The sequence below is a fragment of the Lissotriton helveticus genome, chromosome 3_1 (genome assembly GCF_964261635.1).
Source record: "Lissotriton helveticus chromosome 3_1, aLisHel1.1, whole genome shotgun sequence".
NCBI classification, from domain to species: domain Eukaryota; kingdom Metazoa; phylum Chordata; class Amphibia; order Caudata; family Salamandridae; genus Lissotriton; species Lissotriton helveticus.
In genome coordinates, this window is record NC_136061.1 from 1581558051 (window position 1) to 1581572276 (window position 14226).

The following is a 14226-nucleotide window of genomic DNA, read 5'->3' on the forward strand; positions in this document are numbered from 1 at the left end:
CCACTAACTAAGTTCCCTCGATCTCGCCACAGCAATTCACATAAATGGTTCACTCCCCATCTCAAAACCTTACAGCTGGAACTTCGCCAATCTGAACGCAGATGGAGAAGAGACTACTGCCCGTCAAGCAGAGATACTTATGTGGCAGCCCGCAATAAGTATAAATCTGCTATCTCTGCAGCCAAGAAACCCTACGTCTCTGAGAGAATTTTACTAGCCCCCTGCAAGGCGAAGGAGATCTTCAGAGTTCTGGACGAATTTACCTCCGATTCCAGAACGCTCCTGTCTCAAGTTCCTACTCAGGAATCCTGTAATGCACTTAGCACCTTTTTTTTACAGAAGATTGTTTTGATTAAGGACACTATCCCGGTCACCTCATTGGGCGCCGACTCCGCTACCCCCCCTCATAATGCTCTTTCTTTCACTCAGTTCCCCCCATTAGATCCTACATCCCTAGCCAGCTTGGCCGTTTGTATCAAGTCTGGTTCTCCTGACGACCACTGTCCACCTTCTATACTGCGTGACATCTGCCACTCCCTACCTGACTGCATCCTCCCTTTACTTAACTCTTCTCTCTTCTCCGGGACGGTACCCAGCTCCTTCAAGGAGGCTGTTCTAGTGCCTCTGTTGAAGAAGCCTGGAGCTGATCCTGCCGTCCCGGCGAACTATCGTCCTATCTCTCTCCTACCCTTTCTTTCTAAAATCTTGGAAGCCCATGTCACTGCCTGTCTCTCGAGTGTACATCGAGAGTTCCACCTTCCTCGAGGCCAACCAGGCCGGTTTCCGTCCTGGCCATTCTACGGAGACTGTGATCCTGGCCGTTCTGGATACCTTGAGAGATGGAGCTGACAAGGGTACCTCCCAGGCCTTGGTATTATTAGATCTGTCGGCCGCCTTCGACACGGTGGATCATAACATCCTTCTCCACCGTGCCGAACAGGCCGGCATCCAGGGCCTGGCGTTGGCATGGGTTAAATCCTTCCTCACTGGGAGATCCCAGTCTCTCAGCCTAGGTACATTCAGGGCCCCTAGGGAGCACCTGCCTTGTGGGGTCCCCCAGGGCTCCTCTCTATCCTCTCTTCTCTTTAATCTTTATCTTCGCCCCCTTCTTTTTTCTCTGAGGCAGTGGGACGTCACCGTCTTTAATTACGCGGACAACCTACAACTCATTTTCTCTCTAAACTCTCCCTCTGCTATTCCCACCTTCCAGGCAGTTATGTCCCATATCTTTCAGTGGATGTGTCAGAACCAGCTGAAATTGAACCCAGGAAAGACGGAGCTCCTTCTGCCGGGTAAGAGCGCCGTCCACCGGGGGCCACACTTTTGGCCGGCAGAGCTTGGCTCTCCGCCTACCCCGGTAGCTTCGGTGAAAAGCCTCGGGGTCACTATTGACGCTGGGCTCTCTCTCGGGCCGCAGGTGGGGACGGTGGTTTCCTCCTGCATGTTCCAGCTACGCAGGATTAGGAAGGTGGCCTACCTCCTTACCCCCGATGCCCTGCTACAGGTCATTATGGCCCTTGTTCTCTCCCGCCTGGATTTTTCAAATTCCATCTATTATGGTTTGCCCAAATGTTCCATCTACAGGCTGCAAATCATTCAAAACCAGGCGGCGAGATTGGCCCTCGGAATACCGAAGTGGCAGTCTGCCAAACCCCTCCTCGTCAAACTGCATTGGCTCCCTGTCAGCCTAAGGACCGCCTTTAAGCTTGGCTGCCTCATCTTTAAGTCTCTCTCTGGTTCTTGTCCCGCTTTTCTGAAATCCCTCATCCGACCCTACTGTCCTTCACGAAATCTTAGATCACTTCACTTACATCTTTTGGTGGTCCCCTCCTTTAAACTCTGTAGATCTGGTGGTCGAAGATTCGCTTTCCTCGGCCCCAAACTCTGGAACTCTCTCCCTCTTCCAGTTAGGATCTCCGGTACTCTCATCCAATTCCGCAAATCACTAAAAACCTGGCTCTTCCCACAACCCAGCTAAACTCCCTCTGTTCTTTCTCAGCACCCCTTCAGCGCCATGATACCCACGGTGACAGTGCGCGTTATAAACACCCCCCTTAACATAACATGTCTGTGTCATGTGGAGATTGCTTTTGTGCAGAAAGGGACAACTTCCTGCACAAAAACAATCAGTAAAGGCATTTTTCTCCTTCAATATATGCTGTGCATTGTAGCATATATTGAAAGTGAAAAAATGAGAAGTCAAAACAATTCTCCTTGTTGTGCTTTGCTACACCAATCGGAGGATGGTGCAGCATTCACAAACATGTCCAGATTTATGATTTCTGATAAATCTGGAGATGTGTCTTGTTCTATGAGTGTTCTGTGCAAACATGCACAGCAAAACCTATAGAACGCCTTTTCTTTCCAAAGTGGAGTGTATGATGGGATTATATTTACATGGAAAAAAAAAAGGTATACAGAATGCCTTTTCCTCACCTTGTAAATAAGAAAGAGAGTTAATGGCTAGGCCAATTCTTATTATAGGAGTACATTTCTGTACTGCTAACAGAAAACTAGATACATTTATAAGTACTTATATTTTAGGAAACTTATAGCACATGTTTATATATGACTGAAGAGAAGGGATGAGGCCTAGTGTCACATGTGGAAAAACACTTAGTGCCCCATAAGGATGGCGGGCGGAAAACCACTCCGACCGCCATGGAGGTGGGAAAAAAACGCCCGCCCGGACCGCGGTCAAACCGGCGGCCAAATTAGGAACAACCACCAAAAAAGACCGACCGCGGCGGTAGCGGGCCAACAAAAACAGCTCGACGGGGGCGGTGATGACCAAAAACTGACCGCGGCGGTCGGAAACGCAGCGGAAAAGCTTCAAAAGCAAGCAAAGCGGAGACACTGAACGTGAAATTTGTATATCCCCATGGTCCCGCAGTACGATCTGCTGTTACCGACCGCCGCGGACGCACACTGCAGTGAATGTGAGAGCCAGCGGAAGAGCTGCAGCATGGACACCGCAGCGGATGATCCTCCAAAAACATGGCGGATGATGCAAAAACACCGCAGCAATGCCAAACATTACACTAATCAAAGTAGCCATGCCCCCTAAATACACAATACACATACCAAATAAATAAATAAATGGCAAACAAAAACATACAATTTCCAGGACAACTCCCACAACACACCTGACAGCAAAACCCCATTTGGACACACCCACACAGCTGAGTATAAAACCAGCCCCTTCACTGACCACAATCCTTTGCAACACTCCAGAAGAGAAGGGAATACACCAGACCTGACAGGAGAGGCAAGACAACACAGCACACCCACCACCACCACCACCACCATCACCCCAGCACAAACAATCCCCCAGCACATGACACACCTCACACAAAAACACCACACCCACCACGCACACCCCTGCACCCACAAACCCTTCGAACACCACACACCATGGCATCACTGAAAATGCCCAAATTCACAGAGAGTGAGTTGACAGTCATGGCCAATGAGATAGTCAGAGTGGAACCACAAATATTTGGTAGCCTGGTCCAACAGACACCATTAGCCACAAGGACTCAAATGTGGGAAAGGATAGTATAAAGGGTCAATGCAGTAGGGACCACCCCACGATCCAAGAAGGAGATCATGAAGCGGTGGCATGATCTCAAGAAGGTTGTCAAAGAGAGGAGGAGCAAGAACTGGGAGCTGGCTAACTGGCAGTGGCCCTCCCATACCACAGAAAACAGTCACACCATGGGAGGGGAAGGTGCTTGCCATACTGCATCCTGAGAGTCTCGCAGGAGTATCCAGGGGAGTGGAGGCTGGTAAGTACAAACAAATGTCAAACAACACATTGATATGTACTTTCCTGCACAACCAAATCCCCATTGCATTGTTCACCCTCACCTAACAGGTAGGGAGGCCTGCACTCCTAATCCCATCATGCCCCCTGTCCCACACCTGAGCAGCATGGAGCACGCCCTCCCACGCAGGAGCTCCTGGAAGCAATTGTATTGTTCACCTTCACCTAGCAGGTAGGTAGCCATCTTTCCTGGCAAGCCTGTTTGGGGGGAGTGAGGCCTGCACTCCGACTCCCACCATGCCCCTGTCCCATACCTGAGCAGCATGGAGCACTCCCACCCACCCAGGAGCCCCTGGAAGCTATTGTATTGTTCACCTTCACCTAACAGGTAGGTAGCCATCTTGCTAGTGAGGGTCTTTCTGGGAGGGAGGCTTGCACTCCTACTCCCGCCATGCCCCCTGTCCCACACCTGAGCAGCAACAAGCACTCCCTCCCACCCAGGAGCACCTAGAAGCCATTGTATTGTTCACCTTCACCTAACAGGTAGGTAGCCATCTTGCCTGGCAGACCTGTTTGGGGGGAGGGAGGCCTGCACTCCAACTCCCACTATGCCCCTGTCCCACACCTGAGCAGCATGGAGCACTCCCTCCCACCCAGGAGCCCCTGGAAGCCATTGTATTGTTCGCCTTCACCTAACAGGTAGATAGCCATCTTGCTAGTGAGGGTCTTTGTGGGAGGCAGGCCTGAACTCTGACTCCCACCATGCCCCCTGTCCCACACCTGATCAGCATGGAACACTCCCCCCCCAGGAGCCCCTGGAACCCATTGCAGTACACCAAACAGACTTACAGGTATGTAGCCATCTTCACAGTGAGGGTCTTTGTGGGAGGCATCATGCCGCCTGTCGCTCACCCCAGCAGCATCTACACTGGGCTGGCTGTTGGGGGGATTGAGGCCTGCATCACACAGCACAAATTGCATGCAATGCATCGATACCTGATTTTTACCAGTAATTGATGTACCACTGCATCATGTAATGAGGCACAGTATTGCACCTAATAAAAATAGTGAAGATCAATCAATTGTGTAGTGTACAGACAGTGGATGACACGCAGCTAACAGAAAACTTGCACAGTGCACAACACTGACCATTCCCCATCTAATCCACAGGTGACGAAGAACTCACTGCTGAGGATAACAACACCGACCAGCAGAGCCAGTCTCCACCCCTCCCGTACATGGACTCTCGGATGTAGATGCCCAGGATTCTCTGGACGATGAGCTCCGGGCCAGCCATCTGGTGTGCCAGGGAGCGACAGGTTCTAGGCCCCCATCCTACCCACCATCACGTCTGCTGCAACAACAACTGTACAGCGGACCACTGCAGTTACGGCCTGTGCCTCCACTACCGCCACCACCACCACCAGTGCCACCTGCAGCACCCTCCCTGTCCCAGGGGATGAACAGCCCACACCAACAACTGTGGACGGGAGGGAGAGTGTGCTTGGACCCACAGTGGCGAGGCAACAGGTTCGTGGCAGCAGGGCAGGGGGTAGGGCCAGGGTCACCCACAGACCTCAGGAGGTTGGCACACCATCCCTGGACCACTTCACCAGAGTCATCGGTGGCTACAAACAGGTCCAGGAACAAAGTGGCCTGTCGGATGAACCATTACGTGAGCTCATCCTGCTGATGAGGTTCACTTGGACAAATGGTGGACCTCATGGGCCAGCAAGTGGCGTAACTGAGGGACAGGCCGGTGTCTCAAATAACACCTCCGCCCCCTCTGTTGTGCTGCAGGATGACAGTGCACCATCCTCCCCTGCGGCCACAGAGAGGGGTGAGTCCTCAGACGCCACTGGCTCAGCAGCAGGGCCCCCCACCCAAGTGAGCAAGGGGGCATCCAAATAGGAGCCTCGGAGTCTCTGGTCACAAAGCACCAGCCAAACGCCAGTCACGGAGCCAGCCCTGATGACAGCCCTCTTCCCCACTGCATTGACTGTTTAGACTGTCCTTCCCCACACTGCCTTGTGAATGGCACCTGTATGTTGGACTGGGTCACCTCATTCGGGTGGTGTCTACTCTTACATCTCATTTACCATGATTGCCAACTCACTGCTCCATCACCACCTTCATGTAAATCTGCCCACACCTCTCACATGTCAACTTTGTAAATAAAATACCTTACACACTTCAATTGGAATCGATTTTTCATTAGTGCAATATTTCCACTGTTCAAAATGTCCATAATGTATGCCAAAAGATGTACAGTACGTAGGCCTGGGAAATTTTGAGGCACCTAGGGAGACACAACAGAACAATAGTCACTGGCGTGAGTGTGGCATCACAGACATTTCACTACACCAACCATCTACACAAGTCAACAGGCAGACAACACAATGTACAACACGTGTCAACAAACAGAGTTGCATATACGTTCACAGGTGTAATGTCACTGCCACATTTCCACACACAGGTGACTCCACATGTGCCTGTCTGTACCATCCGCACATAGCCCTTCACGACAACAGCAATCACACCAGACAATGTACTAGTTGTAGCTCGTCACACAGCTTCAAGTGAAGTAGCGGGTGATGAGCTGTTGACGCATGTCAACTCCTTCCTCCTCTCCACTGTCCTCAACACTGGACTCAGGTCCTTGAGCAGGCGGTGGCCTTGGGTCCTCACCATCGTCCAGTAGCAGGGGAATTCCCTTGTGAATGGCCATGTTGTGGAGCATACAGCATGCCACAACGATCTTGCAGACCTTCCCAGGCGAGTATGACAGTGCACCTCCAGTCCTGTCAAGGCAGCGGAATCTTGACTTGACCAGGCCAAAAGTCCGTTCAATGAAACGACGGGTCCGGCCATGGGCCTCATTGTACCTGATGTCAGCCAGGGTCCTGGGATTCCGTAGTGAGCTTAGCAGCCATGGCCGGCTGGGATATGCAGAGTCACCTAGGAATGACAAACACACATTGCAATGTTGCACATGCATAGGACAGCAGGTCACACACACAGCACGCCATATCACTAGGCATACTCACCCACAATCCAAGCACGCTCTGGAAGCAGATCTGCCATCATCCGGGGCACAATACTGTTCCTCAGGATGTACGAGTAATGGGCTGGGCCGGGGAATCTTGCACACACATGCAATATGGTCATGTCTGCAAGGCACACCACCTGCACATTGATCGAGTGATAATGTTTACGGTTCATAAAAATGTGCTCACTCGCCTGTGGTGGCACCAGACCAACATGGGTGCAATCGATGACACCCACAACATGGGGGATGTGACCAACGGGATAGAAGTCACCCTTCACACCGTCCAATTCTGGCCCCCTGGGGAAAGGTATGTATCTATACTTATATATCATCATGGCTGCAAGAACATCCCTCAGCACCATGCTGAACATGGATTGCGACATTTTGGCAGCACTGGCCACAGTCTCCAGGAAGGAACCAGTTGCAAAAAAATGGAGGGATGTAATCACTTTGTACGTTGGTGTGAATGCTGTTGGGTAGTGATGACCAGGCTGCAGGTGGGGCTCCAACAGATCACAAAGGGTCTTCATTGTCGGTCTTTCGAGCTGGAATTTGCGAATGATCGCAACATCCCCCATGTCCTCCAGCAGTGTCAGGTGACGTATGAGATTAGGCCTCCTGCTAGTTGAGATGTAAATGGACACATGTCAAGGACAACCATCATGAGATGCCCACAGCACATCCCGTTAAGGATGTCATGGAAATACAAAGACTGCCATGAGCAATGCGTGGCACACCCGGTTCCATGGGTGGGCATTTGAGACACACAGAGGGCACACCTCTCCATTTACCATACACAAGTGCCACAAACAACACATAAGTCAATGTGAATGCACACATACTGAACCCCACATTTCACATGTGCACGCTTTGTAGCGTAACATCCACCAATGTGTGTAAAAAGAACATGACTGTCTCATACCCATCTGCTGTACCTGTCACAACTCAATGCATCATGTAAGCTTGGCACACATCAACAACACAATGACCACAGTAGGTAGCAAACTGTCAGTTGTGTGCATGAGCAGATATAAAAGCACAAGTAAGTAACAACACCATACAGTGAGTCAAGCCTTGCCAAGGTCAGCACGGACCCACAACACATTGATTGATTACACATTCTTGAGTCCACCTTAACACTGTCAAGCATCATCAACCATCAAATGCATAAGTGACATGGCAGGGAACACAGACCAATGTATGTCAGACATGCCCAACCATGGCACGTGCATACACCTGTGGATCATATCGAATAATGGCATTGTGTCCACAATGATCTGCCCTTAACCATGTTGCTGCTGTGTATTGATGCTGTGTTCACGATGGACATTGCCATTGCATGTACCCCAAATCGCGGTAGCTATGGCCTGGCCACAGCGGTGTGACACCAGCACCACCCCCTTCTCAAGTGCGGTAGCCATTGGCATGGAGACATGGGTAGATGGCGGTGGGCATGCTCCACCACCCAAATTGCGGTAGCTACCACCTGGCCACCGTGGTGTGACACCAAAACCCCCCCTTCACAAGTGCGGTAGCCATTGGCATGGAGACATCGGTAGATGGCAGTGGGCATGCTCCACCACTCAAATTGCGGTTGCTTTTGCCTGGCCGTGGCGGTGTGACACCAGCACCACCCCCTTCACAAGTGCGGTAGCCATTGGCATGGAGACATGGGTAGATGGCGGTGGGCATACTCCACCACCCATGGGGCATTGCCTACAGCCCATGGGAGCGATGATTGGGGTGGCATGATGCATTTTTGAAAATCGAGGAGGCGGTCATTGGATGCTTTTGAAATATGCACCATTGTGGTAGCGCACCCCGGGACCCTGCGGTGCAGCACCACCATGGGGCATTGCCTACAGCCAATGGGAGCGATGACTGCGGTGGCATGAGGCTTTTTGGAAAATCGTGGAAGGCATGCTCCGCCACCGCGTAGGCGGTCATTGGATGCTTTTGAAAGATGCACCATCGCTGTAGCGCACTACGGGCCCCTGCGGTGCATCACCACCATGGAGCATTGCCTACAGCCAATGGGAGCGATGATTGCGCTGGCATGATGCAGTTTTCAAAATCGCGGAAGGCATGCTCCGCCACCGCGGAGGCAGTCATTGGATGCTTTTGAAAGAGGCAGACCTGGACAACTAATTGTTACAACCTGGCACATAAGAAACAACCCTAGGGGGCTATAAATCAGTAGGAGTGAGCCTCACATTTCCACTGCTCACAGAGACTGCTGCCTGGGACCCTCTCCTGCTGCTGCATCAAGAGACTGCTGCCTGGGACCCTCTCCTGCTGCTTCCTCGTGTGACTGCTGCCTGGGACACTCTCCTGCTGCTGCCTCAAGAGACTGCTGCCTGGGACCCTCTCCTGCTGCTGCCTCAAGTGACTGCTGTCTGGGACCCTCTCCTGCTGCTGCCTCAAGAGACTGCTGCCTAGGAAAAACCAAAGGAAATGATGGACGGAGTGTTGACAATACAAGCACTCACCCCCAGTCAACTGATCTGGGTTTAATCCATTACCATTCTTTAGTCCATTCTGCCACCCCAGTTCAGACATGGCCATATGCAAATCAGTCTAACCCTGTGCCTCATGGGAACAGCCCAGCCCGAACTGCCAAGCCATGCCTTCCCTGGACCGGAAACAAGCTACCGAGGACCGGTTTCTGGCATTTCAGCCTTCTTCAGCCCGGCTTGCTTGAGTCCAGTGGCAAAGTGAGCAAGGGACTCACGTCTGAGCATACCCTGCCAACTTATGGCGAACAAAGAAAAACCAAAGGAAATGATGGACGGAGTGTTGACAATACAAGCACTCACCCCCAGTCAACTGATCTGGGTTTAATCCATCACCATTCTTTAGCCCACTCTGCCACCCTAGTTCAGACATGGCCATATGCAAATCAGTCTGACCCTGTGACTCATGGGAACAGTCCAGCCGAAACTGCCAAGCCATGCCTCCCTGGACCGGAAACAAGCTACCGAAGACCGGTTTCTGGCATTTCAGCCTTCTTCAGCCCGGCTTGCTTGAGTCCAGTGGCAGAGTGAGCAAGGGACTCACGTCTGAGCATACCCTGCCAACTTATGGAGAACAAAGAAAAACCAAAGGAAATGATGGACGGAGTGTTGACAATACAAGCACTCACCCCCAGTCAACTGATCTGGGTTTAATCCATCACCATTCTTTAGCCCACTCTGCCACCCCAGTTCAGACATGGCCATATGCAAATCAGTCTGACCCTGTGACTCATGGGAACAGTCCAGCCCGAACTGCCAAGCCATGCCTTCCCTGGACCGGAAACAAGCTACCGAGGACCGGTTTCTGGCATTTCAGCCTTCTTCAGCCCGGCTTGCTTGAGTCCAGTGGCAAAGTGAGCAAGGGACTCACGTCTGAGTATACCCTGCCAACTTATGGCGAACAAAGAAAAACCAAAGGAAATGATGGACGGAGTGTTGACAATACAAGCACTCACCCCCAGTCAACTGACCTGGGTTTAATCCATCACCATTCTGCTGCCTGGGACCCTCTCCGGCTGCTGCCTTAAAAGACTAAGGCCTGGGACCCTCTTCTGATGCTGCCTCAAGTGACTGCTGCCTGGGACCCCTCACCACCATATGTGTTCCATGTCAACAGGGATGGCAAGGACAGAAAAGATCTGTGCCAGTCCATTTACAAGCGAGGAGCTGGAGGTCCTTGTGGATGAGGTGCTGGCACAGTACCCAAGGCTGTATGGTAGCCCCAATGTAGTGGTAAGTGATCGTAGAGGGAGATGTAGGGCAGGGGGGATGCAGAGATGTAGTTGTGCTGCTGCAGTAAAGGCCTGAGGGTGTGGGGTTGTGTCATACACTGACGAACAGGTTGTCTCCGGGGCGAGGGAGTGTGTGTGTCCCAATGTCACGGTTTTACCTGCCTGCAGTTGTGTGTCTGAGTGGAGTGTGTTACATTGTCAGCCATACAGGAACACAGGATGTTGGACATGCAGGTGCCAGGACAGTTCTTGCTTGGTTGATTGTCTTTGTGTGCCCCTGTTGTCCGACTCAGTGTGAACCTGGAGACTATGCGCAGTGCATGCCCACCAAGACGAGATCACATCTATGCACTTACTGGGGCCTTCGTCTTGTTCATTCACACCGAAATGAAGATATGCACCATCTCAGGCCTGTATAATTGTACACGACCACACTTGTGTAGATGGCTATTTTGTTGGTGAATCCATGTTCCCTGAGGACACACACATTACAAACACATATGTTCACAAAATATGCTCATTGAATGCTGCCTAGTTATGCACACAGTGATTCTACTCACAGACATAGGTAGATATGTGATGTATGTAGTGGGCAGGCATGCATTGGACTGGTGATGTCTGCAAGCCACTGAGGGGGTTCAGTGCAGTCATCCTGCATGTGTGTGAGATTATCAGGGACCCTGTACGCACTCATGAATGCATGCAATCACATCTGTTTGGCCCATGCAGGGTGCCCTTGTGAGGTGTCCCCCAGTTTGGGATTGATGTAGATTACAATTGGTCATGAGTGTGTGTCTTGCTACTATACTGATAGATGTTGATACATAACACTGTGTCACTGATCATTTCCCCTTCTTTTCTCCCATGACTGCAGCTCAAGGTACACCAGCGTAAGGCCGTGTGGAGGGCCATTGCAGAAAAGGTGCGAGCCCTGGGGGTATACAACCGACAACGCACCCACAGCCACAAAAGGTGGGACAACATAAGTAGGCTGGCAGAGAACGTGGCAGAGATGACATTGGGGTGGCTACCACACACTGGGCGTTTAGCACGGCACAATATGACACCACTGATGGGCCGCATTTTGGCAGTGACTCATCCTAAGCTGGATGCACGTCTGAAGAAGCATCGTCAGCAAGGCAGGGGTGAGTATTTTGGGAGGGTGACTTTGGGTGGGAGCGGATGCATGTGTTCAGGGCCTGTGTCAGTGGTGGGCCGTGTGATATTCGTGGGATGGTGCTGTGCTGTGTCATGTGAGTGGCTACTGGAATGGGTGCCAGTGTCATGCATTTTTCCAAAGTGGCCTTACAAAGGTGATCTTCCCTTCTGTGCTTTCCCTAAGCCAAATGTGTTAGGATCTACATGGTCATTCAGCATTGGGATAGTGTGGTGAATCTTTTAGGGGGTGAACAGCAGTGTCCACTATCTGAGTGTGACTTAATGTTTGCCTACTTTGCATGCACCATGATCGGTGAGGCCCTCACATCTGACAATAAGGTGCCCCAGAGTGCCACATGGTGCTTGGTATGGCCTACTTGCCATTGTGGACTGTCATGTCCCAATGGGGGGTGTGCTGTCCCCTCCTGTTCCCTCAGGGTCTGTCAGTGGTCATAAGTGTTGTCCCCACATCATGTCTTTAGGTGTGGGCACGGCAAGTTGTGTGTCTGTTACACTTCATGCACGGACAGGGTGTTGTGATGTGTGGCCTCAACATGGCTCTGTAATGGCAGAGATTCAGGTTTTCAGGCACTTTTGTGGTCTATGTTATGTGTTGCTGCAATGTGATTGAAGGGTGTGGTGGTCACCATGTTGATTTGGGCATCTCCTGTACTGCATTGATTGGATTGCTTTGTCCTGCTGATGACACTAACACAACCCTGCATCTCTCTCATGCAGAATCACCAGCGGACACGGAGGAACAGGAGACAGAAACCAGTTGTGGCGAGAGTAGCACTACAGCTGCACCGGAGGCCAGTGACACAGAGCTCACTAGCGCATCTGAGAGGGACTGGAGTATGCAGGAGGAATCCATGCCTGAGACACAGAGTACTACATCACCTGATGCGAGCGGTGATGCATCCATGTTGGCAGGCATAGGGAATGGGTACTCTGCATCATCGTCGACCGCATAGCGGCTAGGGGCCACCCTCCCATCCACTCCCTCTGGTGCTGCCCGTGTCCGTGTCAGTAAGAGGGGACATGTTACATTCACTGCTGGCACCGCTGAGCCTGCACCTGTCCCCCCTGCTGCCCTCAGAGCTGAGTCAGTAGAGCTCCTGCGCCAGCTTTGTGTGGGCCAGACAGCCCTGCTCAATGCCTTCATTGACCATGATAAAAAATTAGGCCAAGTGGTTGCCTACATGGAGGGCATACACTCTAACGTGGGTGGGCTACACCGTACAGTCCAGGCTTTGTCATCCGCAGTGACGTCTGCCCTTCAACAAGCACATACTCCCATTCCTGCTCAGGTGCCTTTGTCCACTCCCCAGTCAGTGGCCACATCGGATAATAGTGACCACGGTTCCCATGCGTGATAGTCACGATATAGGACAAGAAGCACCCAGCAGACACAACCCAAGCGTGCCCGCCCACAGACACCATCCCCAGAGAAGAGCAGAGCCACTCCAGAATGCAAAGACAAGAGACCGTCAGGGAAGAGCAAGGCCGAAAAAGCAATGAGGCAGACATCAGGCTCCCATGCCTCAGAGGCATCACCCGCGAAGGACTCTACTGTCCCTAAAAGTTCATGCAGAGCTAGGCGTGCAATGTCTATGCCCACTGAGGAGGTGTTGTATGGCAAGGGTATACCTAGGAAGGGCACAAGGTCACATTACCCCGCCACATCAACTCTGATTCCGAGCCCAGAGCAGCAGGTGGGGGAGGGCACTGTAGGGGCTACCCCTGGCAAACAGGCAAAGGAGGGCACTGTAAGGGCTACCCCTTGCAAACAGGCAAAGGAGAGCACTGTAGGGGCTACCCCTGTCAAAGAGGCAAAGGAGGGCACTGTAGGGGGGACACCTGGCAAACAGGGGAAGGTGGTCCAGAGGCGTAGTTTGACAAAGCGTTCCGCTGGATCCAGAACGTCACCAGAGGGAGTGCCAGTGTCTGCACCTGATGCGGGACAGTTGGTGTGTGTGCCTGTTGTGTCATCACCAGTTCCCATTAACCCCAAGACAGGGAAGCCATTTCGAATTCCCAAAAAGTGGAAGGGCACCCCTCAAACCTCTCCCACACACACTGTGTCACAGGTCTGCATGACTCCACCTCCACGTGCCACTACACCACCTGGTCCAAACAGCCCTCCAGCTTGCCAAGCCACTGATAGCCCTACATCACCTGGGCCTCTGTCTCCCCAGTCAAGTGGGCCTGCTGTCCCCTACACACAGCCAGCTCCCAGTCCACCTGACAGCCAAATGGGAGTGGCAGCCCCCCTCATACACCTGTCTCTCATACAGGTGTGCTAGTCCTGACCATTACTTACCACCTGGGTGTGTTGCTGGTCATGGAAGGGTATAGTCATACACACTCACTGTGTAGCTTCTCATGTCCTGACTCTGCACTTCTCCCTGGCCACTGGCCTTGACGTTTACTGCTGTTCTGCCCTTGCCTGTGCAGCCTCTCATGCCCTGACTCTGCACTTCCCCCTGGACACTGCCTTGTCGTTCA